Raw genomic sequence first — 26,589 nt, forward strand, 5'->3', positions numbered from 1 at the left:
CTGACTTTTCTATAGATTTTTGCTGAGCCAACACAACAAAACAAGTAATTTGAACCTTTTTCAAGTTGGGTTTTTTACATTCTGTGTATATATATATATATATATATATATATATATATATATATATATATATATATATATATATATATATATATATGTATGTGTATATATATATATATGTGTATATATATATATATATATATATATATATATATATATATATATATATATATATATGTGTATATATATATATATATATATGTGTATGTGTATATGTGTATATATATATATATATATGTGTATATGTGTATATATATATATGTGTATATATATGTGTGTATATATATATATATGTGTATTGATTTTTTGGCCACCAGGGTTCACTCAATCAAAACAATAACACGAGACGTACTTTGATGACGTCGGGAAAGAGCGTAGGCTCATGGGAGTTGTTGTTCATTGGTACACGCGCTCTGTCGCTCCCCACATTCCTCACTCATTTTAACTGAGGCCGGCGACACACTGGATGCGTGGCGCAAGCGTCTCAGCTGCGTGGCGTGTCAGTTTTTAATTCGGCTCCCATGTTAATAGGTTAGAGCAGGGTTCCTCAAATGTTGCCCTGGAGGTCCAATGCACTGCCGAGTTTAGCTCCAACCCTGATGAAAGTCACCTGCCTGTGATTTTCTAATGATCCTGAAGACACCGACTGGCATTGATTAGCATGCTCAGGTGTGGTTGATTAGGGTTAGAACTAAACTCTGCAGTAAAGTGGATCTCGAGGTCCAGATTTGAGGATCCCTGGGTTAGAGCTTGCAGGCTACCTGCGTGAAATGCGTGTCTCAGGCGCGGCTTGAGCCGCGCGGAAAATGTGTGCATGCTAGAAATAGAACCGACGCCTATTTTTCACGCGACACGCACGCGTGTTGGAAGCGTTTCCAGGCAAAATATAATAGGAAAATGTTTATATGTAATTTTGTACACAAATACACATTAATTCATGACATTTTGATGTTTGAAAGTCTATAGGTTGACATAAATTCAGATACAAATGTAATTTAAAAAATAAATAAATAATTATCGATTTTCAAATATTGCACCTGTCAAACATAAGTTTAATACTGTTGACGGTGTCCTTTATCAGTAGGCTTTATATTTATGTTCAACATGAAGTATAGATATTGTTGTCATATATCTGGTCTGTCGGCGGTCTCCCTCTATGTCACCTACAGCAGCAGCAGCCGCCACGCTTCTGGCACGCAGCAGAGACGCCACGCAGCCACTGTGTCAACGGCCTTAGTATTTTGACAATCACGTATTTTCGAACGGAGAGATATATGAATTATCAGACCCCTATCAAATCAATATTCCATTTAGCTAGTAGTAATATATGTAAAAAAAAAAACACGGTTGCCTTTCGTTAATAATTATAATTAGGCTACGTTTATACTATGATATCGAACAAGATAGTGAACTGCATTTGAAGCTACTTTATCCAGCTAGATATAGAACACATGTAGATTTACATTATACTCTTCATGAGAGCTAGTCCGTCTGCGTTTTACACAAGACATCATCGTTTCACAAAATATACGGATAGATATAGTTAGCTGAATGGATGCATACCTGTTTATTAGAATGCAAGCATCTCTCTGTAGTTTCAGCTTGTCACGAAGCTCTCTCTATCTTGGAAATGCAACTCCAATATTTACCCGTGTCTCGTTTCTTCTTTGTCCCAAAACCTTCTCAGGTCATTTATTTCACCCGTACGTTTGCGCTTCACAGAACGTGCAGGCAAAGCATAATCATGATCCATAACTAAGTTATTGATTGAGGTATAAATACGAATATAAACAATATAAATATAAAATATAATAGTCTCGATCAAGGCTAGCTACTACTTTTTCTTCTTCTTCTCGTCTTTGCTTCTGTTCACCTTTGTATTTGGCGGTTCCGCAGGAAGTTAGATAAACTAGAGGGGTCAAAGTTTATATGACGCCATAGACGGGCGACAAAACGGAAATAAAGAAACGTGCCGTGTCTTCTAATTAAACTATAATTTTCTCCGGATTTTAAAGTTCGTGGAAACTGTCGGGATAATGTAAGTACACAACAAAAAAAATATATAACATAGATATAGTGATATCTGCTATTTTTAAAGCAGAAAGATTACATATTGTGCCTTTAAAGGGATAGTTCACCCAAATAGCAAAATGATGTCATTAATAACTTACCCTCATGTTGTTCCAAACCCGTAAGACCTCCGTTTATCTTTGGAACACAGTTAGAGATTTTAGATTTAGTCTGAGAGCTCTCAGTCCCTCCATTGAAGCTGTGTGAACGGTATACTGTCCATGTCCAGAAAGGTAAGAAAAACATCATCAAAGTAGTCCATGTGACATCAGAGGGTCAGTTAGAATTTTTTGAATCATCGAAAATACATTTTGGTCCAAAAATAGCAAAAACTACGACTTTATTCAGCATTGTCTTCTCTTCCGTGTCTGTTGTGAGAGAGAGTTCAAAACAAAGCAGTGTAGTGATATCCGGTTTGCGAACGAATCATTCGATGTAACCAGATCTTTTTGAACCAGTTCACCAAATTGAACTGAATCATTTTAAATGGTTCGCGTCTCCAATACGCATTAATCCGCAATTGACTTAAGCCGTTAACTTTTTTAATGTTGCTGACACTCCCTCTGAGTTCAAACAAACCAATATCCCGGAGTAATTCATGTACTCAAACATTACACTGACTGAACTGCTGTGAAGAGAGAACTGAAGATGAACACCGAGCCGAGCCAGATAACGAACAATAGACTGACTCCTTCACGAGTCAAGAACCGGTTGCATCGGTTTTCGAATCACCAGTACTTCTTTCGGACCGTTCGATTCAGTTCGGTTGAAGAAAACGATTCACCGGTTCTTTTGTGCTCGACGTAATGGCGTCATTGGCGATTGATTGATTGGCCCAGATTCAAGCCTTCGGCACTCATAACACTAGCACAGAATCAGTTCAGAATCAATCACCAAAAGAATCAGTTCAGTTTAGACGCTTATAGATTTTAGATTTTAATTTAAGTTCCAATTTTATAGGTCCTTCAGAAAGAGATCCAGATGGCCCCCACGCCCTTGGTCCCCTTCAAATTCTCTATTCGATAATCCGGCCCTAAAATGGAGCTAATTGAATAGCCCTACTCTAATCTGTTAACATGGGTGCAGAAAAAAATACGCACCACATTCGCACTGCAAATGGAGTATGCATCTCACTGTTTTTAGGGACAACAACAACAACAACAAAAATCAATAAATTGGTTGGCTTTCATCTGTTTCTTCATGTAATCACAGACAGATTTGATGATGGTGAGATCGGATCTCCATATGGAGCACCGGCTGTTGTCAGACAGCTTGTGCATTAAAAAATCTCAATAGATTATTATTGAAATGAATGGCAAAATGAATGTTTGGAAATGTATACTGATATTTCCTACTGACACACTACAGCAAAAATGTGCTTTAAAAAAAAAAAAGACTTCTGCACAGTACTGTACTTTACAGACGCCATTGTTGCTACTGACCATACAGTCATTCACAGAACTGATTAAAGACAGTGACCGACAGCACTCATTTTAGATAATTACCCAGATCATTAACTACATTTATTAGCCTTGGAGTAAGGGAAGCTTGGGAAATGACAGCATCCAAGGAGCATGTGAATGCTATGGATTTATTTAAAATATTTTTTTTTAATGGTTTTTTAATGTTATCCATAGGTTTTTGTGTTTTTTATTTTATTATTATTATTTTTTTTAAGTAACGGTTAAGGCAGCGCTACCATTTTTTAAAATAACATTCAAACTGGACTGGCAAGTCATTGAAAAGTGCTTGAATTTCTCTCTCAAAAGGTTGTACAAACCCTGAAATTATTGATTTCATGCATTCCACTATTTCTACCAACACATGGTTACAGTTATAGCGTTACTGCTTCTGGTTTCCTGATGTCTGTCAGCGCTGTTTATAACAGAGATTTCTGTACAGAGATGATTTTCACTAGATTTTGCAGTAACCTTAACATTGTGTGGCAAATTCAGATGCTTCTCAATGGATCTCACAGCACTGTTTCATCTGTGCAGTAGCAGTGTCACGAAATCAACTATGACTCCCGGGGTAAAGCTGTTCTGAGCTCGGACAAGTTTGTTTGCGTCGCAGTCTGAGCTGATAAACGGTCCACGCTGCGCAGCTGAAATGTAGCATGGTTTTGTTTCGCTTTTGTTTTGTTTGCTGTTGATGTTTCTCAAAATGCAACAGAAACGGCAGAGATTATGATTTGGCAATGCGGTGGTCATGCCAGTGCAACTGCTCACAAAAATTAGTCACACCGGCAGAAAAATGTGGTCGCAGTCTGGATCCCTGTGATTATTGTTGAGCTGCAGGTTTAGGCTCTCTTAAGTGATTGCACTTAATTAAGAAGAATTAATTATTTATTTGAATTATTTAGCCTGACATGTTTACTGTTCCAAAATGTTCTATGTTTCAATAAAATATATTGTGTTCAGTGGAATTTTATTTATAAATTTTTTACCCAGACATTTAAAAATAACCTTTTAGAGCTGTAATTGCAATACCGTGATAAAACCGTGATATTTTTTTTTTTTTAAATCTAAGGTTATCATATCGTCAGAATCTCATACCAACCCATGCCTAGATTCAACCATAATTTAGCAACGAGAAAACTTTTTGTTGTGTAAAAAAACTAAAATAATGATTTTATTCAGCAATTTTCTTCTTTAGCCTCACCCTAGCGCCATTTTGGAGAGTAAAACGATACAAGCTTTGTTTACATGCATTTTGCTTATGAGTTGCTAATGTCATTGTGTGGGAAATCATATCAACCCCTTGCAATTTCATGTCAGTAAGTGAAATATCTTTGTGTGTTGTGTGTTTTCTGTTCTGATATGTCTGTGAATAATATCTGTATTTCAATGTTATTATTTAGGTTGATTTATCATGAGTTTTTTAGTCTATAATGTTTTCAGATGATGTGTGCACAAAACCCTCACTAAACAATATCAGAATCAGAATCAGAATGAGCTTTATTGCCAGGTATGTTTACACATACGAGGAATTTGTTTTCGTGACAGAAGCTCCGCAGTACAACAGAATGACAGCGACAGAACATAAAACACATAATAAAAGAATATAAAAATACAAAAAATACAAATAAGTAGATAAGGAATAACAATATACAAATTGACAATTGTAGGCAGGTATATTACAAAAATGCAGTTATGTATGTACATGTATATTATGTGCAAAATGTAAGTGTATACTAAGTATGTGTGTTAGATAAATTAAGTGTATGTGTATATAAATATAAAGTGTAGTGTGTTCAGTGTGTTCAGTGTGTATCAGCTGTTCATAAGATGGATTGCCTGAGGGAAGAAACTATTCCTGTGTCTGGTCGTTCTGGTGCTCAGTGCTCTGTAGCGTCGACCAGATGGCAACAGTTCAAAGAGGGAGTGTGCTGGATGAGAGGGGTCCAGAGTGATTTTAACAGCCCTTTTGCTCACTCTGGATAAGTACAGTTCTTGAATAGATGGGAGAGTTGAACCGAAGATTCGCTCAGCAGTCCGGACTACCCTCTGTAGTCTTCTGAGGTCAGATTTAGAAGCTGAGCTGAACCAGACAGTTACTGAAGTCCAGAGGATGGATTCGATGATGGTGGAGTAGAACTGTTTCAGCAGATCCTGTGGCAGGTTAAACTTCCTCAGCTGGCGAAGGAAGTACAACCTCTGCTGGGCCTTTTTCACAATGGAGTCAATGTGAATGTCCCACTTCAGGTCCTGAGAGATAGTGGTGCCCAGGAACCTGAATGACTCCACTGCAGTCACAGTGCTGTTCATGATGGTGAGTGGGGGGAGTGCAGGGGGGTTTCTCCTGAAGTTCACAGTCATCTCCACTGTTTTGAGCGTGTTAAGCTCCAGGTTGTTGAGAGTGCACCAGACAGCCAGCTCTTTAACCTCCTGTCTGTAAGCAGACTCGTCACCGTCCTGAATGAGGCCGATGAGTGTGGTGTCATCTGCAAACTTCAGGAGCTTGACAGAGGGGTCCTTAGATGTGCAATCATTAGTGTACAGGGAGAAGAGCAGTGGGGAGAGAACGCAGCCCTGGGGAGCTCCGGTGCTGATTGTACGGGTGCTGGATGTGTATTTTCCCAGCCTCACTAGCTGCTGCCTGTCTGTCAGGAAGCTGTTGATCCACTGACAGACGGAGGTGGGCACGGAGAGCTGAGTTAGTTTGGGCAGGAGGAGGTTTGGCATGATCGTGTTAAAAGCCGAGCTGAAGTCCACAAACAGGATCCTCACATAGGTCCCCGGTCTGTCTAGGTGTTGCAGAACATAATGCAGTCCAATGTTTACTGCATCGTCCACAGACCTGTTTGCTCTGTAGGCAAACTGAAGAGGATCTAGCAAGGGTCCAGTGATGTCCTTCAGGTGGGCCAGCACCAGTTTTTCAAATGACTTCATGACTACGGATGTTAAAGCCACAGGCCTGTAGTCATTTAGTCCTGTAATTTTGGGTTTCTTTGGGATGGGGATGATGGTCGAGCGTTTGAAGCATGAAGGAACTTCGCACAGCTCCAGCGATCTGTTGAAGATCTTTGTGAAGATGGGGGCCAGCTGGTCAGCACAGGATTTCAGACAGGCTGGTGTAACACAATCTGGGCCTGGTGCTTTTTTCCTTTTCTGCTTCCGGAAGACCTGGCGCACCGCATCCTCGCTGATCTGTATTGCAGGTGTGGGGGAGAGGGGGGATGCAGGAGGTGTGAATGGTGAGAGTGCTTGATTGGAGAGGTGTTCAGGATGGGTTGCAGGAGCTGTTAATGGTGTGAACGGTTGTTTGGAGAGGCATTCAGGGTTGGTTGCAGGAGTTGTTATTGGTGTGAACGGTTGTATGGAGAGGTGTTCAGGGCAGGTGATGGGTGTTCTTCCAAACCTGCAGTAAAACTCGTTCAGATCGTCTGCCAGACGTTGATTTTCCACAGTGCTGGGGGGTGGTGTCTTGTAATTGGTGATCTTCTTTAGACTTTTCCACACTGATGCTGAGTCGTTCGAAGTGAACTGAGTCCTTATTTTTTCAGAATAATTCCTCTTTGCCACTCTGATCTCCTTTTCCAGTGTGTATTTAGCCTGTTTATACAAGACATTGTCCCCCTTCCTGTAAGCATCTTCTTTGGCCTGACGGAGCTGTCTGAGTTTTGCAGTGAACCACGGTTTGTCATTGTTGTAATTTAGTTGAGTCTTGGTAGGAATACACATATCCTCACAGAAACTGATATATGATGTTACGGTCTCTGTGAGTTCATCCAGATCGGTGGCAGCAGCTTCAAAAACACTCCAATCAGTGAGGTCAAAACAAGATTGTAAATCCTGCTCTGCTTCATTAGTCCATCTTTTTACAGTCCTTAATACAGGTTTAGCTGATTTTAGTTTCTGCCTGTAGGTCGGTATAAGATGAACCAGAAGGTGATCAGAACGTCCCAAAGCTGCTCGTGGAACAGAGTGATATGCATCCTTTATTGAGGTGTAACAGTGATCCAATATATTACTGTCTCTTGTGGGACAAGTAACATGCTGTCTGTATTTTGGCAGTTCACGGGAGAGATTGGCTTTATTAAAGTCCCCGAGAATGATTAAAACAGAGTCCGGGTGTTGTTGTTCTATCTCTGTGATGTGCTCAGCGAGTTTCTGTAAAGCCAGACTTACTTGCGCTTGCGGAGGGATGTAAACACTAACCAGAATGAACGAGTGAAACTCCCGCGGCGAATAGAACGGCTTGCAGTTGGACAAACTGCAATTCTAGATCAGGACAGCACATCTTCTTTAACACAGTTACATCTGTACACCACCGTTCATTGATGTAAAAGCATGTCCCGCCGCCGCGCGATTTCCCCGTTGATTCTGCGTCGCGATCCGCTCTAAACAGCTGAAAGCCCGGCAGATGGAGCGCGCTGTCCGGTATGGCGTTATTCAGCCAGGTTTCCGTGAAACACAGAGCAGCAGAGTGTGAGAAATCCTTATTTGTCCGAGAAAGCAGAAGGAGTTCGTCCGTTTTGTTGGGTAGAGAGCGTAGATTTGCTAGATGGATGCTAGGCAACGGCGTTCGAAATCCGCGCTTCCTGAGTCTGACGAGCGCGCCAGCTCGCTTTCCCCGCCTGCGCGTCCTGAAGCGTTTGATCAGCGCCGCTGCTCCTCCGATAACAATATTCAGTAAAACGTCTGAATAATTGAAATCCGGAAAAACATCTTGTGGTGCGTTCTGCCGAATGTTCAGCAGTTCATCCCTGGTGAAACTGATTGCAGGAATATAACTAAAGACAGGACAAACTAACAAAAAGACAAAAACATATGCAGAGCAGGTCACGGAGGCAGCCATCCTGTACCGGCGCCAAGGTGAACTCTTTGAACTTGTAGCATGTCTTCTTGTAGCATATTTGTAGCATGTCTTCCACCCAATAATTGTAATATACTTTATATATAACTTATTTAAATATGAAACAAAGTCTTAACCCAAGTGGTTTCAGTTCAAGCAGTTCAAGTTCAAAGGGCAATGAGATGTTGAGGGCAGCAGCCATGAGTGAACAGATCATCTCTTTCTCTTTACTTCTAGCTATACCACTAAATAATAAAAGAATGAACATCAGAAAGTAAAGTATGATGACTTATGAAAGTATGAAAGAAACAATACAACTTACTGAAATGTTTCATGTCTTATGTAATCATTTAATCAGCCTTTCAGTTTCAGAAAGATGGCAATAAATCATGTCATGTAACATTTACTTCATTTACTTCAGGAAAGCCATCTAGTGTCCATAGCTTGTTAGTCAAGTAGAAAAGTATGTTTGAGATTAGTTTGAGCATTTGTTTTCAAGCTCAATTAGGTAGTTTCTTTTCTTTTTTTTACAGTGTTCTTTGCCATAATAACTTACGCTACACTGCTCCAGAGCATGTTTTACTCTGGGTTTTAGGTCAGAGCAGCTCTGAGCAAACTGACACAGGATGCAATAAAGTCACTCCCATATATTTCTTGCTCCATATTAAAGGAGTTTACTATGAAAGAATTTTACAGACAAAATTGACCATCTTTTGCTAAATATTATATTACGTGGATTACAGTAAAATATAATTCATATATATTTGATCCTTGTGAACCTATATAAATGATTAAATTAATGGTTCGTTCATTTATTAAATTAATTTAATTTGCATTGATATAGGCTAGTCATTTGTTTTCTTTCAGCTGTTCTGTGTGATTGACTGCATGTGTCACACTTTCAGGTGTACGTGTTCCAAAGTTACTAATCACAAACTCTGGATGAAATGCTGAGTTGACAAAGTTTATCGAATGTTGTGAGCCCGCTGAACCTGATCTAACTCAAGGTAAAATTGTTTGTTTGTGTCGACTCATAACCTATACTGAAAAAAAAAAAAAAAATATATATATAATAATATATATATATATAGAGAGAGAGAGATATAGATTGCAGAGTGGTGTAGGATAATGATGGAAATTCGATATCCTGCATGAAATCTCTGTATCTCCATCTTAGTGCTAGATAAGGAGTGATATTAAAAATGCTTACAATGCTTAGAGAGAGCTTTCCCTTATTTTAACTGTAATCAAATGTCTGACCTGCATGTATATTGCTTTTGTCTAGCCCGAAATCAGATCACAGAATATTATTACCAGTCTTTTGTAAGGCTAGAAGTAATAGAAATGAAGAAGAAAAAAACAACCATTGGATGATTTTCTCTCTTTTTGTTCTGTACCTGTCCTAAACAGATGCAGTATGCAACAAATGGAGTTATCTCCTATATGTTACCTGCCTCCCATTTTAAGGTTATGAAAAAAGACTAGTTGTATGGTGTCTCAATGGGATAATAAGGGCCCTATGATTTCCGCGATGCGCAAAGCGTGGACGGAATCACGGAATCCAGTCATAAAAGCAGAATTTACTGAATAACGCGTAATATCAAATTTGGAATGAATTAATCAAAAGTAGGTCATTACACTTAATTAAAACCACAAAATGGTCTAGTATCTGTAAAGATTAAGCCGCAAAAATACTATTTGGGGTGCACGATAAATATCGGCTGATAATTAATGCGCATGTCGTCAGTTAAGCCGGTTCTCTACTAAGCAGTAAATTCCATCAGGTGCGTGATTTTCCCATAGAGCAGCTGTTTCTACAAAGAGCTGTTGTTAACTGACAAGCTGCGCAAATCAATGGTGAAAATGAACGTGGATTTGTGCAGCTTGTCAGTTACAGACTACTTACTACTTGGCACAGACTACTTACTACAAAGATCCTGAAACGGGCGTGATTTTTTTAGGGTATAAACATTTCTTCCATGTTTTCATTTTAATTGTATATGACAAAAACTTTTGCCAAAAAATAAAGTTTGCTTAATTTTCAATAATAAATGAAATAAATCTCATATGCCTTCATTTTAGAACCAGAAAATGCACAACACAGAATATCTGGGAAAAGAATAAATAAAAAATTCATAAGGCTATTATGAATTTCACAGCTAAATTCACAGCTAAACAATGAGCAATAGCTACATTTTATATAGATGTTATTAAATAAGTCTTAGTTCATGTTAGCTCATTAAATAACACAGTTGCAACTTTCAAACAATATTTAGGGCATTTGTAGTCCAGATTAAAAAAAATGAATGTTTGAAGATAAATAGCATATTAAGTCTAAATATTTCAGTAGTTGGCACTGTAATAAACACCATAGGGAAAACACAAATCGGAATGGTTATTTAAGATGATTTTTGTTTACAGGCTAAGGGCTGCATTTAGCGCCATCTGCTGTCAGAGAGTGAATCTGCTTTCATTCAGCGCGTCTCTCACGTGTTGCTCTATGTGCTTCTCATGCGTGCTTGTTCACATCACATCAGAGCGCATGCGCTCTTTCAAGCAGCATACAGCAATGTTGTGCATTTTAAGCAGCTGATGGGAATAATATTCTTAAAATGCATTCCAAATTCTAAATAATTTGTAATGTATATTTATTCACAGTATTTAGAAGTGACCACGATAACAATATCGTGCATATTAATCACCGCAATATATTACCGAATACCGGCACAAGTCTAAACACGACATATACATGGTGCAAAAAATAAAAATAAAACATTTCATAGAGCCCTAAACATGTAATTTCTTTTATTAAACTTCTAAGAAATTCATGTAAAATAGTTTAAGTTTCATGATTTTAATTAATTTGACATGTTTTTTGATTAGTAAAATTTAATTTAACCATTAAAAAGGAGTCCAGAAAAACAAAATGGAATCCAGAAAAAAAAATTATTTTGGAAAAAAATAAAACAGAATTTGGGGGGAAAAATGAGGATTTCATAGGCCCTAGATAATTGTAGCATATTTAAATTAACTTTAAATGCTATGACTCTTTTAGTGCTATACTCTTTCCCAGCAGGCCTGAGCTGTGTGTGGGTGTGTAATTGTATTCATACAGAGTGGCGTCAGAGTACAATCAGTAGTCTGCAGGAGTGATATGATCAGTTCAGGCTTTTTCATAAGAGTACATTATAAATACATGAAATACATACAGCAACGTCAGAGGCATTCAGGGTGGTGACTGGTGACTTCGGTAGAAAGAGCTGAAGAAAGAGTGAGAAAGAGTGTTGTTCCAGTTCCACTAAACAGATGTACTTGGATGCAGTGTTAAAGTTTACCTTTTCAGTATGTAGTTAAAAATGTTAAATCTTGGTTTAGGTGCAGCCTTCAGAAACAATATAATTATGTTTTAATTTGTAATATTTGTTAAATATTTATTAATTGTATGTATTTTCAATATAAATGTAATACTATTATTATTATTTTATTTTTTTTACAGTTGCAGTGGATCCCAATGGATGGAGATGTGCACGATGGTGTGATGGACTTAACAGCCTGTGAAGTCAGCCACTGCACAGACAGACTGCCTGTATGCTGCCTGTGAACCTTTTGCTGTGCAACGCGCATACAAAAACACTCTGGCCTTAAAATTAAAGTGACCAACAGTCCTCCTACAGATCACACAGCTGGTAAGTTCATACAGCGTTGTGTTTATATCATCATGAAGGTGTGTCAGTACCTGAAAAAGAGTTGAAGAGTGTCTCTTTGTCTAGGGGAATGTGTATGTTTTCTTTTTTTAGCAATTTTATGTTTTTGAATGAAGGCTGAAAGTTGATTTTAGGCACTATCATGTGTCTATGCGCTTGTGTTCTTGCAAATGTATCACTGCACTGCACACATGCCATTCGGCTCTACCCTTGTACCATCCATCATTAGCTGGTTGGAGGGCAAACTGACAACAAAGGTGAGCGCTCTGTATCTTATTACTCTGTGTGCTCCAGTGCCTGGAACTCCGTCATTCGACTCTCTGTCCATGTTATGCAGAATCAAGCATCCTCTGTGTGGTTTGCAGCCTAGACCTGCCTCCTCATGTAGCCCCCCTGTAGTTGCTTGGAGATCCGTCTCTATTACCTGATTTGGATGTACTACACTAAATTCCATGCTGAAAATTTGTGCTTTGTCATGTTACTGTAGGCCACAATGGTGACTGTGGGTCATACAAAAATACTGTGCTCAACCGTTTCCTTAAATAGGATAAATAACCATAAATAGGAGGCAAACAGATATCTAACTGATGAGATTTATTTTTTCTCAAAAGACCACAGAGACTGTACACTGCTGTCTTGGGCTGAGTTAAGCTCAGCACATGTGTGTAGCTGTCTGTGTGCCTGACAAAATTTTGCAGTCAGTGAAAACATTTGTGTGTGCATTTAGCATTCAGCACTATGTGCTGGGAGGAAATTATTCCAGGCTAAATGTAATTACTGTACGCTTATCTACTCTGCACGGCTCCCATCTTAGTCAAACGGCTCTATAATTAGAACAGGGTTTTAAAGAGTTCATTACCAACACTTTTAGATTTTTATCTGGAGGTGGAGCAGTTCTGACATACACCTGCTTAAAATGACTTTGTGTGTGTGAGCCTTAGTGACTATATTCATATGTTGTGCAGTTTATCTCAGCTTGCTACTGGAATTGTGTTTCCAGGAAATCTTTTAAACAGGCTTTCAATTCTGATTTGGTGGTCTCAGTGTACCTTTTTAAACAAGGTGGTAAACTCAATCAGTCAAGTTCACACCAGCTCCGACTTTTGATAAGAATATGTGTACGAGTATTTGTCAGAACAGAAGGGAGGCTTGCAGAGGTTGGGGGGTTTAGCTCCCATCGGGGGAAGTGTGGCTATTTTTACCGCATAGGAAGTGTATGTCTGTGTGTGCCGAAATAGCTGCGAGCGTGCTTCTTGTGGAGTGGTGTTGCGAATGCCTGGAGGGACTGGAGAGCCAAGACTGACCACTATGGGGCTCTTTGTAGAGGTACGAGGAAGGAGCTTAGAGCACTGTTATTTTAACTCCTCTATCTGTCACTTCCTGTGTGTCGCCCATGTCTACCCCCCTCTCCGTTTCTCTTTCCACTTCTTCAAATGGACCAGCATCTCCTTACAGTGCTCGTACCCCAAGGACGTATGTCAGTGGTGACAAGGCTTCATGGAGTGCTCCTAATGTGGTCCTTGGCAGACTGGGACTGTAGAACTGAAGACAGAGGACACCAGCCAGAAGTTTCAAAAACTGGGCTGAGATGTTTAATAGCTCACACTTCTCTTCAATGTGTAGTTCAGTGTCATGTCTGAAGGAGGGAGCGGTTTACAGAATGACAAGATTATTCACTGTGTGTCATATAATACAGAGCAGGACATGATGCAATAGTACAGGTCTCTTACAGAGAACACCTTTGTTTTTGAGAAGAGCACACACACACCCACACATACACAGTCACTTCATATATAGTGTGGCATGCCAATAATAGCCACCCACACGGTCAAAAATCCATTCATAAAAGCTGTGCTCCTGTGTGGTTATGGACCATAGAGAAAATCACTGTTCCAGTTCTGAAAGCATATAGTAAAAATCATCTTGAAAATCTTGTATGTTTTGTCTTTCACTTTGTGTCTCTCTCCTTTTATGTCTCTATCACCCTCACTTCCTGTCAGCTGACTGTCTGCTCACCTGGCTTGGTGTGTCTTTAAGGACCTGGTTTAACTTAGTTGAGTAAACACAGAGCCCATGAGCTCATCCTTCTGTGTTTAACACTCACGCATAGTTACACTACTTTTGCCTGTTAAATTAGTCAAAAATATGCATATTATTCATGTACTTAACAACCTTGTTTTTCTTGAAAAGAGATTTTAGAGCAACACACTCTAATGCTCAGTCTTACTGAGGATCTATTTTTAGGTCTCCAGTGATCAGAGGTGCCTAGTTGACACCCAACTTTAGGACAAACAGGCTTAGATGTGATTCAGTGTGTTTCATAAGTGTCAGTATATGTTTATTTTGTGTGAAACAGCACAGAATAATGTTTTGTGATGGAATTGACCAGATTTTAATTGTAAAACCTTTTTTCCCCATAAAGCGAAGTACACCAAATCACATGTTTTAAAACCTTGTTATAAATTAATTCTCCTATACTAAATTGTAAACTGTGAAATATTATATAGATCTAAATATGTTGTTTATGGATAAATATACATATGTTGGTTAGATTCATTTTATATTGCATCTCAACATTTGTGAGAAGTTTTTGAAAAAAGTTTCCAGTTCCTTGACTTCCTGCGAAGCTTTTCACAGCTCAGGACTTTTTTTTTTGCTTGTTTTATGCTTGTTTCAGTGTTTTGCTGCCTCCGGTGGCAGTTTTCTGGACTACAGCAGAAATCATTAACAACTGCACAAATCACAGAGGCTATGGTCAAACAGTATCATATTTTCAGGTAAAGTATTTCTATAGCGTTTTACAATTCAGATCTTTACAGTGTAGTAGTCAGTCCTATTTGTAGTGCTAAAGGCAGTAATGTTCAAACATTGTTTTGTTATAAAAGAGATTGACTTTCACATTTTATTGCTGACATGATTTCCCTTAAATATCTCTCAGCTGAATCAAAAATATTTCAGCTCAGAATTTTGAGAGTGAGTTTGTATGAACAAACACTGTCAACAAGTAGTTAGTATGTTACCCTGTTGACATGAGGCATTCTTTGAAGGTTTTTCATTCCTTTAGTCACTAATGTTAGGGCAGACAACCTTTCTCAGGTCAGGAACAATGGGTGTTGCAGGGCTCCAGACTGTGACTAAACATTTACAATAGAAAAAAACAATTACTTTAAAGAAGCATTTTAAAATCACACTGCATTGTTTCTCAGAAAAGCTCAAAGTTAATTTGCAATAGAAACTTCTTTCTGATCTGTACAGAAAACCTCATATAGGTCAGTCACTCTTACTGTCTCATTGCCCTCAAGCATGATACAGCTGGGTTCTATCAATCCAGCCTCAAGTGGATTTGTGTGATGACCCCAGGAAACACCTGGGTCACCCAGTCCCCTCCACTCCTCACTAGAGATCAGTAATCCTCTCGCCTTGCATCCCCTCTTAAACCACACCTGTCAAACACACACACACACACACACACACACACACACACACACACACACACACACACACTGCTTTAATGACAGTTTGGCTCACATGGCTGCACGAGGCTTCCTAGAAAGATGCCACAAAACCAGATTAGTCTGCAGCCTGCACACACACTCTCGATGTGTGTATTTAACCTGGATTCTCACCTCATGTGCCCCTGTCTTTGATTAAAGGTAACTGTAAAGCTTTCTGTGGAGTGCTAGTAATAGACCATGTTAGGAATATGCTAGGTTGCAGGGATTTTTTGGGGTGCATTTTTTTACTAATTTAAAATACTTAATTTGAGACTGGATTTCATACCATGATCACCTGTTTTTATCTCCTGCATGGACGTTTCTGCATGCTGCTGTCAATGCAAAGATTTTTGTCCCTTACAATTTTGCGTTTAATTATATAGTGTGTTTGTAGTATAGACAAATACAGTACATCTTGGTATATTTTTTTACCGTTGGTGGATTCTTCACTTAGTTTTTTCTTAATTAGTGGTGCATTTAACAGAAAAATTCTAATTACAAATTCAATAATTTAATGAATCAAATTTATTTAGTAATCAACAGATCAACAAAAATATAAAAAACTATCAGTTAATCAAAATGAAAATCGATTAAAATGAAGAAATGAAAGTCATCAGTGCCATGTTTACATATGGTTAGCTTATCTATGTCGTGTACACAAAGACAGTCAAAATGTGACACCAGTGAACTGCAAATTAAATTACACCAACTGTTATTATATAGCTCTGGGAAAAAGTCAAGAAAAATCTAACGAAAAAAAGTATAAATATAGCTGCAAGCAGCAATTACGGGGCCAAGCACTACAGAAGCAAGCTTCAGACGAACGGCAGGAATGAGTAATTAAAACCGTTTTAAGATTATTGTAGGCAAAATGGCTTGAAAACAATAAACACAACAACTAGTAATAGGATTTATTGGCTTATCACGTGTGAGGTGACTCTTGCACATACAAAGTTTGGTGACAGTATGTCAAAGCTTTGAATTATATATAGCCTTAGAGTCATTTTGACACAGTGCTTAAAGTTCATAGTGGCGCTGTACGAAAACGGTTGCGTTTATCGACACCAAATCCATAACTTTTTGTCAGTACAGTCTGAAGATGATATGATTCAATTCAAATCAAATGGCAGACCGGAAGTTCAGCTTAATCTGGCATATTTGGTATCTATGTTGTCGGCATAAACCAGGGAATATTTTGAGACCAGTTTCATTCATATAGGCTAATGCATTAAAAAGTTGTTAGCATTTTAAAAAGTGTTATTATTCATGGTTAATGAATGGTTTATTACTCTTGTAAATTTGTCACCAAATTTATGTGGCATGGTCAGTGTGAGGTGGCGATGACACATACAAAGTTTGGTGCAAATATGTCAAAGCTTTGCTGAGAGACAGCCTCAGATGCATTTTGGCACCCTTACAGCAAATTCGTTACTGCGCCAAATGAGAGCTGTTTCGTATATCGACACGAAATCCATAACTTTTGACCAGCTTGGTCTGAAGATTATCCGCGTCAAATTTTGTGAAAATCAGACAAACGGTCTAGGAGGAGTTCGAAAAAGTAGGTTTTTAACATTAATCAAAATGGCGGACAGGAAGTATGAACAATTTTTGCATAATTGGTATCGATGCTCTCGGCATGACCCACAGAATATAGTGAGACCATTTTCATTTCAATAGTTTAATTTATTCAAAAGTTATTAGCATTTTTTTGATATTTCATTATAACTCTTGACCACAAGGTGGTGCTGCCACCAAACTTTTTGAGTACCTTCGGGGCATGGAGCCAAATATTTTTTTAATTATTTTCGTAACGATACGATGCTGCTTTCAAAAGATACAGCATTTTAAATCATAATTCAAAATAGCCAACGTCTAAAATGGCTGACATGGACAAATTGGATATCGTTCGACTCGACATGATTCACTGAATCTAAAGAGACCATTTTATGATTTTTGGCCATACCATTCAGAAGTTATAAGCAAAAATATGATTTTTTCATATCTCCTGACCACTACGTGGTGCTGCATCAAAACACTGCAGGTAGTCTCAGGTCATGGTTATTATAACATGCACCAAGTTTGGTCTCAGTATGCCAAACCTTTGCTGTGATATAGCCTCACATGCATTCTTGCGCGCTTTTCGTCAAATTTGTTCACATGTCATTCGACAACGGTTGGATGAATCAATTTGAATTCCATATCTTTTTGTCAGCATGGTCTGAAAATGATCTGAGCCAATTTTCGTGAAAATTGGACTAACCATCTAGGACGAGTTCGAAAAAGTAGGTTTTGCGAACAATAAAATATAGCAAAAAAACTAAACCTTGCAATTTTTGAATTTTGGTGTTCTTTTGACTTGGCATGTGCCAAGGATTCAGAGGAATAATAATTGTACTTTTGTGGCTTACAGTTCAAAAGTTATTAGTTATAGTATAATATTTGGACAAGTGGTGGCGCTAGAGAGTTGGAGTCAGAGTCTCTAAACGTGCTGTGGTTAATGTTGATATTGTCCTCTATCAGAGTGCCAAATTGCAAAACTTTCCCGCAAGCGGTTCTATGGGCTGCCATAGACTTGCGGCGGAAGAAGAAGCAGAATAATAATAAGAATCCTAACGGATACAATAGGTGCCTACGCACCTTCGGTGCTTGGCCCCTAAAAATGCTCCTGTGGTTATCGCTGTGCTCTTGCAGTAGACCAGCTGGATAGAAAAAACAGTGCTGGCCCTTTGTATCAGTGCATTTGAACTTGAAAAATGGTGTGTATTGTAGAGGTGGAATGGGTACACAGATGTCACACTTTGTTACATACCTCGGTTCGGGGGTCACGGTTCGATATGATTTCTGTACAACGGGGGAAAAAACTACTTTGCTCAGTTTCTTTTAATTTATTTTCAACACACAGTAGTACAAATTGGATTTTTTTTCCACCTAGATGTGAATATACTATTAAATACTATTATATTATTATACTATACCATATTATAAATACTATTATTACATGATGATGATATATATACAGTGGGTACGCAAAGTATTCAGACCCCCTTAAATTTTTCACTCTGTTATATTGCAGCCATTTGCTAAAATCATTTAAGTTCATTTTTTTCCCCTCATTAGTGTACACACAGCACCCCATATTGACAGAAAAACACAGAATTGTTGACATTTTTGCACATTTATTAAAAAAGAAAAACTGAAATATCACATGGTCCTAAGTATTTAGACCCTTTGGATCTAATACAGCTATGAGTCTTTTTGGGAAAGATGCAACAAGTTTTTCACACCTGGATTTGGGGATCCTCTGCCATTCCTCCTTGCAGATCCTCTCCAGTTCTGTCAGGTTGGATGGTAAACGTTTGTGGACAGCCATTTTCAGGTCTCCAGAGATGCTCAATTGGGTTTAAATCAGGGCTCTGGCTGGGCAATTCAAGAACAAGCTTTAGCTTTAAGCTTTAAAAGGCAGCCATTTTAGCGGGGAGAAAAAGAGAGAAAGGGTTGTATGGAGAGATTGAATTACACCTGTATTTTTGGGCCTCGACATTGGCATAGCCAAAGTTACATTTGTTTGTATATTGTAAATAAGGTTGATTTATTTCCATAAGGTTTATTATTTTTATTTATTTTTGTTTTGGGCTATTGCTACGTTGCACACTCTCGAGAACTATATGTTTGCACCTTGGGGATTAAAACCACTCTGAACTGTGCAATTTGTTCCCTGCTGTCTTATTTACACCTGGCTGCCTGTACATCCTAACAGTAACCTTGGCCAGTTCTGTGCCTTGCCACAATTCTGTCTCTGAGCTCTTCAGGCAGTTATATAGACAGATGTGTGGCTTTCCTAATCAAGTCCAATCAGTATAATCAAACACTGCTATATATATATATATATATATATATATATATATATATATATATATATATATAATCTGCAGTATATGTACATAGGGCTGTAGCTATCGAATATTTTAGTAATCGAGTAATCTACCAAAAATTCCATCGATTAATCGAGTAATTGGATAAAATGTGTTTTTGCTTAATTAAAGTGCAATATTAATTATGCAAGAGAAAATAAGACTCCTGGGTCTCTTTAAATTAACAACTAAGTTTCCTGTTTTTAGAATTTTTTATTTTTATTTTTTAAATGTATAGAATGCAATGCATACATCAAAAATAAACATTTAATTACTACCCATTGTTTCTCTGTCTGTACTTGTACTGGGAACAGTGACAATAAAGTTGACAGATGAATTAAGTGCATTTAAGTGCCATTCAGTTGGGGTTTTAAATAAAGCATTTTCTGAGATGCACATTAAACATTAAACACATAAAACATTAATTTAATTTATCTTTTAATTATTGAAAATTAACTTAACTTTTTGGTAAACAAAGGGGATTTACTATTAAAAATAAAACATTGAAGAAATGTTGTGTGATTAAACCTTAAAAAAATAATGTTTTATTTATTTATTTATTTTTTGTAGTAGGCTATGTACATTCTGCTGAACAATAGTCTTTGACCGGACTTTTATTTTGACGGGTTGGCGTACCTTTACAGTTCTGTGTATGTGATGTGACGCTAGTTTTACTCAAATCAAACGGTCAAATGCTCATGAAGTGACTGTCAGAGCAGTTCTGGAGATGTTGTTCATGTATTCACGTCCTTATTTAGTGAGACAGCAGAGGCTGAAATCACCGCGAGCGTCACGCGCTTCAGTGTGTGTTAATAAAGGAAGACGCGCTTCTGCTCCATTCATTAACAGAGACACGCAGAACATGCAGGATTCATATTTAAATAGACTGTTCCAGCTTAATACTTACAGATGTTAGTCCATATCATGATTTGATGTAAGTGCAATGACCTATTTTTGATTAATTCATTCAAAATTTGGCAAATTCCGTGCCATTCCGTGTTAAATTGTAAATTCAGTTTTTATGACAGGATTCCGTGATTCCCTCCGCGTTTTCTGCATCGCGGAAATCATAGGGCCCTAGTTGTGGCATGCCAGCTCTATCTTACAATGGACACACGCCCTGGCATTCTCTTTACGTAACGTTTGCCCGCGCCCTCAGATCAAAGCACTGCTGACTTGCAGTATGCGATTTCGGACGCAGCTCTTGTCTCTCCTTCCGCTTTGTGGGTGACGTAAATGGGTTGTCACATTAAAAAAATCATTGCGAAAGAACCTGACGTGAGATTTAAAATAAATTAAAAGAGGCTTCGAGGCAGAGGAATTTGCCTCGATCATTTTTTGTAATCGAGTTACTCGAGGAATTGTTTCAGCCCTATATGTACATATATACATACAATGTATATATGTACATATATACATACAATGAATAAATTATTTAAATATATTTGATTTCGTTTACAGATAAATGTGACGAGTGGGGCGGGGCCGAGGGACATGGGAGCGAGGCCGGGGGAGTGATTGGAGATGAACTACACCTGTTCGTCCCACCGGTCTCGAGGCCCATGGAGGAGATGGAAGGATATAAAACTGGAGCGACGACAGTGAAGGACGAGAGAGGACCAGGCCTGGGCTTTTAGTTGTGTTTTGGGTTTTATTTGCGCGCACCAGTCGTCCGTGAGGGGCTGGTGCGCTGGTTTTGTGTTTATTTTGCTTTATTAAAATGTTGTTGATTGTCCGCCGGTTCCCGCCTCCTTCTTCCGGATGAATATGAAGGTTTTATCATTACAGTGGTGCCGAAGCCCGGGAGAAGGAGGGACGCGCTGCTGAAGATCCCTCGCCGCTGTGGTGAATCCGCGGTGCCATCGAGCTGGCGAGGAGTGTGCCGCCATGGACGCTCGAGGCGGTGGACTGGAGCGAGTTGCCGGGGACGGGCGAGCTCGCTACCGGCCGCCCACGATGTGGAGAGACGGCTGCCGTCCGTGAGGGAGCGGAGGAGTCGGCGCCGTTCGCCAGGTGGCCGGAGCCTGCTGCCTCCGCCGGAACGGGGAGGAGCAGGGAACGGGGGACTCCTGCCGGCTGCCCAAAACCGGAGGAGCCGTCGCCGTCCACCGGGCGGCGGAGGAGTGTCGTGCCGTCCGCCGAGGGCCGTCCAGTGCCACCGCCAGGCACCGCGGAGGAGATCACCCAGCTGGTGGAGGGCCGAGCAGCGGTGCGTCTGGGAACCGGAATTTTTTTTTTTTTTTTTTCTCCTCTCTCCCCTCTCTCGTCTCTGTCGCTCCTCCTTCCATCTCCTTTTCTCTCGCCTCGCCTGTCCTACCCCCAGGTTCCCGCAGGTCCCCGGGAGCGGCCCCCCCGGAGGGAGGGGGGGGGGGGAGTAGAGCGCAGTCTCGGGAGTACCCCCCGGCCTGCGAGGGGCGATGGGGGTATGTGACGAGTGGGGCGGGGCCGAGGGACATGGGAGCGAGGCCGGGGGAGTGATTGGAGATGAACTACACCTGTTCGTCCCACCGGTCTCGAGGCCCATGGAGGAGATGGAAGGATATAAAACTGGAGCGACGACAGTGAAGGACGAGAGAGGACCAGGCCTGGGCTTTTAGTTGTGTTTTGGTTTTTATTTTATGCGCACCAGTCGTCCGTGAGGGGCTGGTGCGCTGTTTTGTGTTTATTTTGTAATTAAAATGTTTTTGATTGTCCGCCGGTTCCCGCCTCCTTCTTCCGGATGAATATGAAGGTTGATATTTATTACAATAAACAAGGGGGAAAAAGTGCCACACGTACATGGCCTATATCAGGGGAGCCCAACCTTTTTTGAACAAAGATCTACTTTTAGATTTATCAGTGTGCCGAGATCTACCACTCCAAACAGAAAGCCAGTCGCTACTCACAGCGCATCTGCAGATTTAATATGCTCAAAACAAACAGAAAAGTAGATCTAATCCATATATAATAAATCTGTTGTGAATCAGAAGGCAGAGACAGATCCATTTGCAACAATTTATTAAACAGAAACTCCAGGCAAAGGTCAATATCTGCATAGATAGACAGTTTCAGGGATCAAACAGAGGCGAGTCGAGAAACAGGCTTTGGGTCATTAGGCAGGCAGCAGAACGATCAGAATCCAGAAACAGGCTTTGGGTCAGTAGGCAGGCAGCAGAACAATCAGAATCCAGAAACAGGCTTTGGGTCAGTAGGCAGGCAGCAGAACAATCAGAATCCAGAAACAGGCTTTGGATCAGTAGGCAGGCAGCAGAACAATCAGAATCCAGAAACAGGCTTTGGGTCAGTAGGCAGGCAGCAGAACAATCAGAATCCAGAAACAGGCTTTGGGTCAGTAGGCAGGCAGCAGAACAATCAGAATCCAGAAACAGGCTTTGGGTCAGTAGGCAGGCAGCAGAACGATCAGAATCCAGAAACAGGCTTTGGGTCAGTAGGCAGGCAGCAGAACGATCAGAATCCAGAAACAGGCTTTGGGTCAGTAGGCAGGCAGCAGAACGATCAGAATCCAGAAACAGGCTTTGGGTCAGTAGGCAGGCAGCAGAACGATCAGAATCCAGAAGCAGGCTTTGGGTCAGTAGGCAGGCAGCAGAACGATCAGAATCCAGAAACAGGCTTTGGGTCAGTAGGCAGGCAGCAGAACGATCAGAATCCAGAAACAGGCTTTGGGTCAGTAGGCAGGCAGAACAATCAGAGAGAGTTAGAGATAGCAAGGGTCAGAGACACGGGTAGGCAAGAATAACCAGAAACGCTCAGACATGAATAATAACAAAAACATATAATAAAGTTATTTCTCTACCTTAGTGGGACCTCTGGCACTGGGAGGAGGCAGCTAGTTTCTCGTAGTCAGGGCAGTAAGAGCTGGTTGCAAGCCTTAAGCAGGCCAGAAGGTGGTCATCAGTCATTGTAGATCTGTACTTTGACTTGATGATTTTCATGTGAGAGAAAGCACACTCACACAAGTAGGTTGACCCGAAAAGTGCTGTCAAGTTGAAAGCACATTTTCTGAGGTTGTGATTCTTTTGTTCAGTCAGTAAGTTCCAGAACTCTCCATTCATGTCAGATGTTGCCCTGGATTTGATCTCAATGTCATTTTGCAGTGTGAGAATCTCATTCTTAACAGCAGTGTTATTTAAGTGGAACAGTGATACAATTTTGGAGGCTATACAATCCACATCAATACTTGGACCAAATGGAAAACACAGATAGCTGGCAACAGGCTCGATGGATCCGAAATCTGTAAAGCGCCTCTCAAATTCTAACAAGATGCTCTGAACTTGCTCCTCAAAACGTGCACTGTCAAGCTGCACAAAGTCTTTGCCCTGACGTTGAAGTTCTGCCTGCATGTGAGGAAAGTTCCGTAGGTCATAGCGTTGCAGCCTATTTGAAAGCAGTTGTAGCTTGCTTTTAAATGTGTTTACTGCACTGATCATGTTGATTACATGTTTGTCTTTACCCTGCAGCTCTAAATTAAAATAATTCAGCAGGTCAGTGAGATCTGTCAGGAACGCTAAATCCAATAGCCACTGGTAGTCCTCTAGCTGGGCATATTCTGCATGTTTCGAAAGCTTCAGAAAATCTTTGATTTCAGGCAACAACTCTGAGAATCTCGCTAAAAATTTACCTCTACTCAGCCATCTAACATCTGTGTGCAGCAACAGGTCTGTGTGTTCTGCACCAGTCTCCTCCAAATGAGCACGGAATAACCTTCTCTGTAGACTCCTGGCCCGAACGGAACACACAATCTTCATTGCAACATCCATCACTTCTTTCATGTTTAAAATCTTACTACATAATGCCTGCTGTTGGATTATACAGTGGTAATTAAGGAAGTCCGGGAAAAATTCACTCTTTGCACAATGCAATGAATCCGCTGGTACGGCCCACCATTGCTGGAGCACCGTCCGTTGTGATAGAGATGAGTTTGAAGAGGGGCAATTGGGTCTTGTTGACAAATTCCATGAAAGCTTGGAAAATATCTTTGCGTCTTGTGTGTCCTTTCAATGGTAAAATGGTGAGCAGCTCTTCTTTTGCACCCATGTCTCCAAAAACCATTCTAATGAAAACACATAGTTGTGCCACATCAACAACATCAGTTGACTCGTCAAATTGAAGAGAAAAACATTCGCACTGTTCAACATCCTTCCTTAACTGCTCCTCGACATCCTCTGCCATTCCCTCACATCGCCGTGTAACAGTGCCACGGGATAATTGCACGTCCTTAATGGCAGCTATGATGTCACTTTTATTCTTAAAGTCACCAAAAAGTGTGTCTGCAGCCTCGACAAACGCTTCTTTCACAACTTCGCCGTCCTTGAAAGACTTCTTGTGTTTTGCAAGAACATGACTGACACGATAAGATGCTATAGTTGCAGCCTTACCCTTGGTGCTTGGCCTGGTAAAAATGGACTGCTGTGCTGCTAACTGCCCCTTCAATTCCCGGACTTTTCGGGTGCGTAGAGCTGATTTAGCCGGAAAATCTGCGTCATAGCTTTTGTGCACGGTCTTAAAATGCCGCTCCAAATTGCCCTTCTTCGGTAAGGCCACGCTTGAATTGCAAATAAGACAGATGGACTTCGAATTTGAATAAACAAAAAAGTAATCCTCTTCCCAGTCAGAATGAAAATGATATGTTTTCGTTTTTTTGGCTTCTGCCATAGTTGTGTTTTCTTTTGCTGATGTCGCGACTCGCAGCTCTCTCAACGTCTCCCTAGTAACAGTGAATAGTGGCGCGAAATTCGCGAATGATGCGGCTCGAGGTGACCGGCGGGAGCTCGCATATCTGAAGAGCCGACTATTTTAAAAAATATAGCCTATAGAAATTAAATAATTCTGTAATAATGAAATATTGAATAATTTTATTTAAAATAATAGTGTGTGTTCATGCAAGTTATAATGCTAGAGTGCTGGTTATAACATGGCAATAAAGAAAAAAGAAAAAGAGGGACCAGTTTAATCCTTTCAGTTATTTATTTTTCTGAATATTTATTATCTTTTTCTTTAATATGGGTTCTATTATATTATTGTTTTGAATGTTGTTTCTATACATTAAAAATATGTAATTTAAATGGAAAGGTTTAGTATTTTTTTTTAATAACAAATCAAGGCATTTAAAAAAAATTGTTAGACATTGTGAGTATGATTTCGTTAAATAATTTAATTAGAATTGTTTTCACACCTATCATAGTCAAAGTCAAAACATTTATTTTTTAAAGAGCCGTTTGTGACCCAAAAGAGCCGTCTCTTTGAGTGAGCTGAGTCAACGAGCCGGAATGCCACCGAGCTACTAATAATGTAACGTGCCTAGCTAAAATCCTGTCTGAATTCAGATTAGCTGACATATATTTGAAATAGTCTGAGTAGGCTATGTATGCGATTTCGAATTCAGCCCATAATTTCTTCGCTGTTATTTTTTTCATAAAGGTCAAACTTTGTCAGTGAATTTTACAAATATTTAACAACCAATGAAAAGCATTAAAACAGTTTGTGTTAAATCTTGTTACTCGACCCCCATGATAAATGCGCTGCTGCCCCGCACCTCCCCCACCCCTCCCCCACCCCAGGGTCCGAAATTAACTTTTTGGCTCACCTGCCACGGGGACTGGTAGATGAAATATCCAACAGCAAGCATATTTTTTTACTGGACAAAATAATAAACAGCCTTTTTTTTGTCACATATACATTAATTTCAGTACTTTTAATTGAGATAATAAGGTAGGCCTATTATGTTGAATACAAACATAAAAAAAATGTCCAGAGCAAAATTTTAAATGTAGGCTATAATAATAAAAAAAATCTATATATATATATATATATATATATTGATCAAAATGTGAGAAATATATGGAATATTTCTATCATTGGGGTGAAATATAGCCTATATATATATATATATATATATATATATATATATATATATATATATATATATATATATATATATATATATATATATATATATATATATATATATATATATATAAAACTCCTTTTCGCGAGAAAAGAACGACCATAGTGTGTAAAGCAGAAGCAGCCTGGCCAGCGGCGGAGTATGCACGA

At 39.5% G+C, this 26,589-nt stretch overlaps 1 protein-coding gene across 1 annotated transcript in view; it reads left to right on the forward strand.

The window, feature by feature from the left end:
* Positions 1-26,589, forward strand: part of tnk2b (tyrosine kinase, non-receptor, 2b) — a 203,551-nt gene that overhangs the window by 27,458 nt on the left and 149,504 nt on the right. The window contains exon 2 of the mRNA XM_059502262.1: positions 11,924-12,113. The gene's annotated coding sequence lies outside the window, so the exon portion shown is untranslated. The remainder of the gene's footprint in view (positions 1-11,923; positions 12,114-26,589) is intronic.

Source organism: Carassius carassius, chromosome 20 (genome assembly GCF_963082965.1).
Source record: "Carassius carassius chromosome 20, fCarCar2.1, whole genome shotgun sequence".
Lineage (NCBI taxonomy): Eukaryota > Metazoa > Chordata > Actinopteri > Cypriniformes > Cyprinidae > Carassius > Carassius carassius.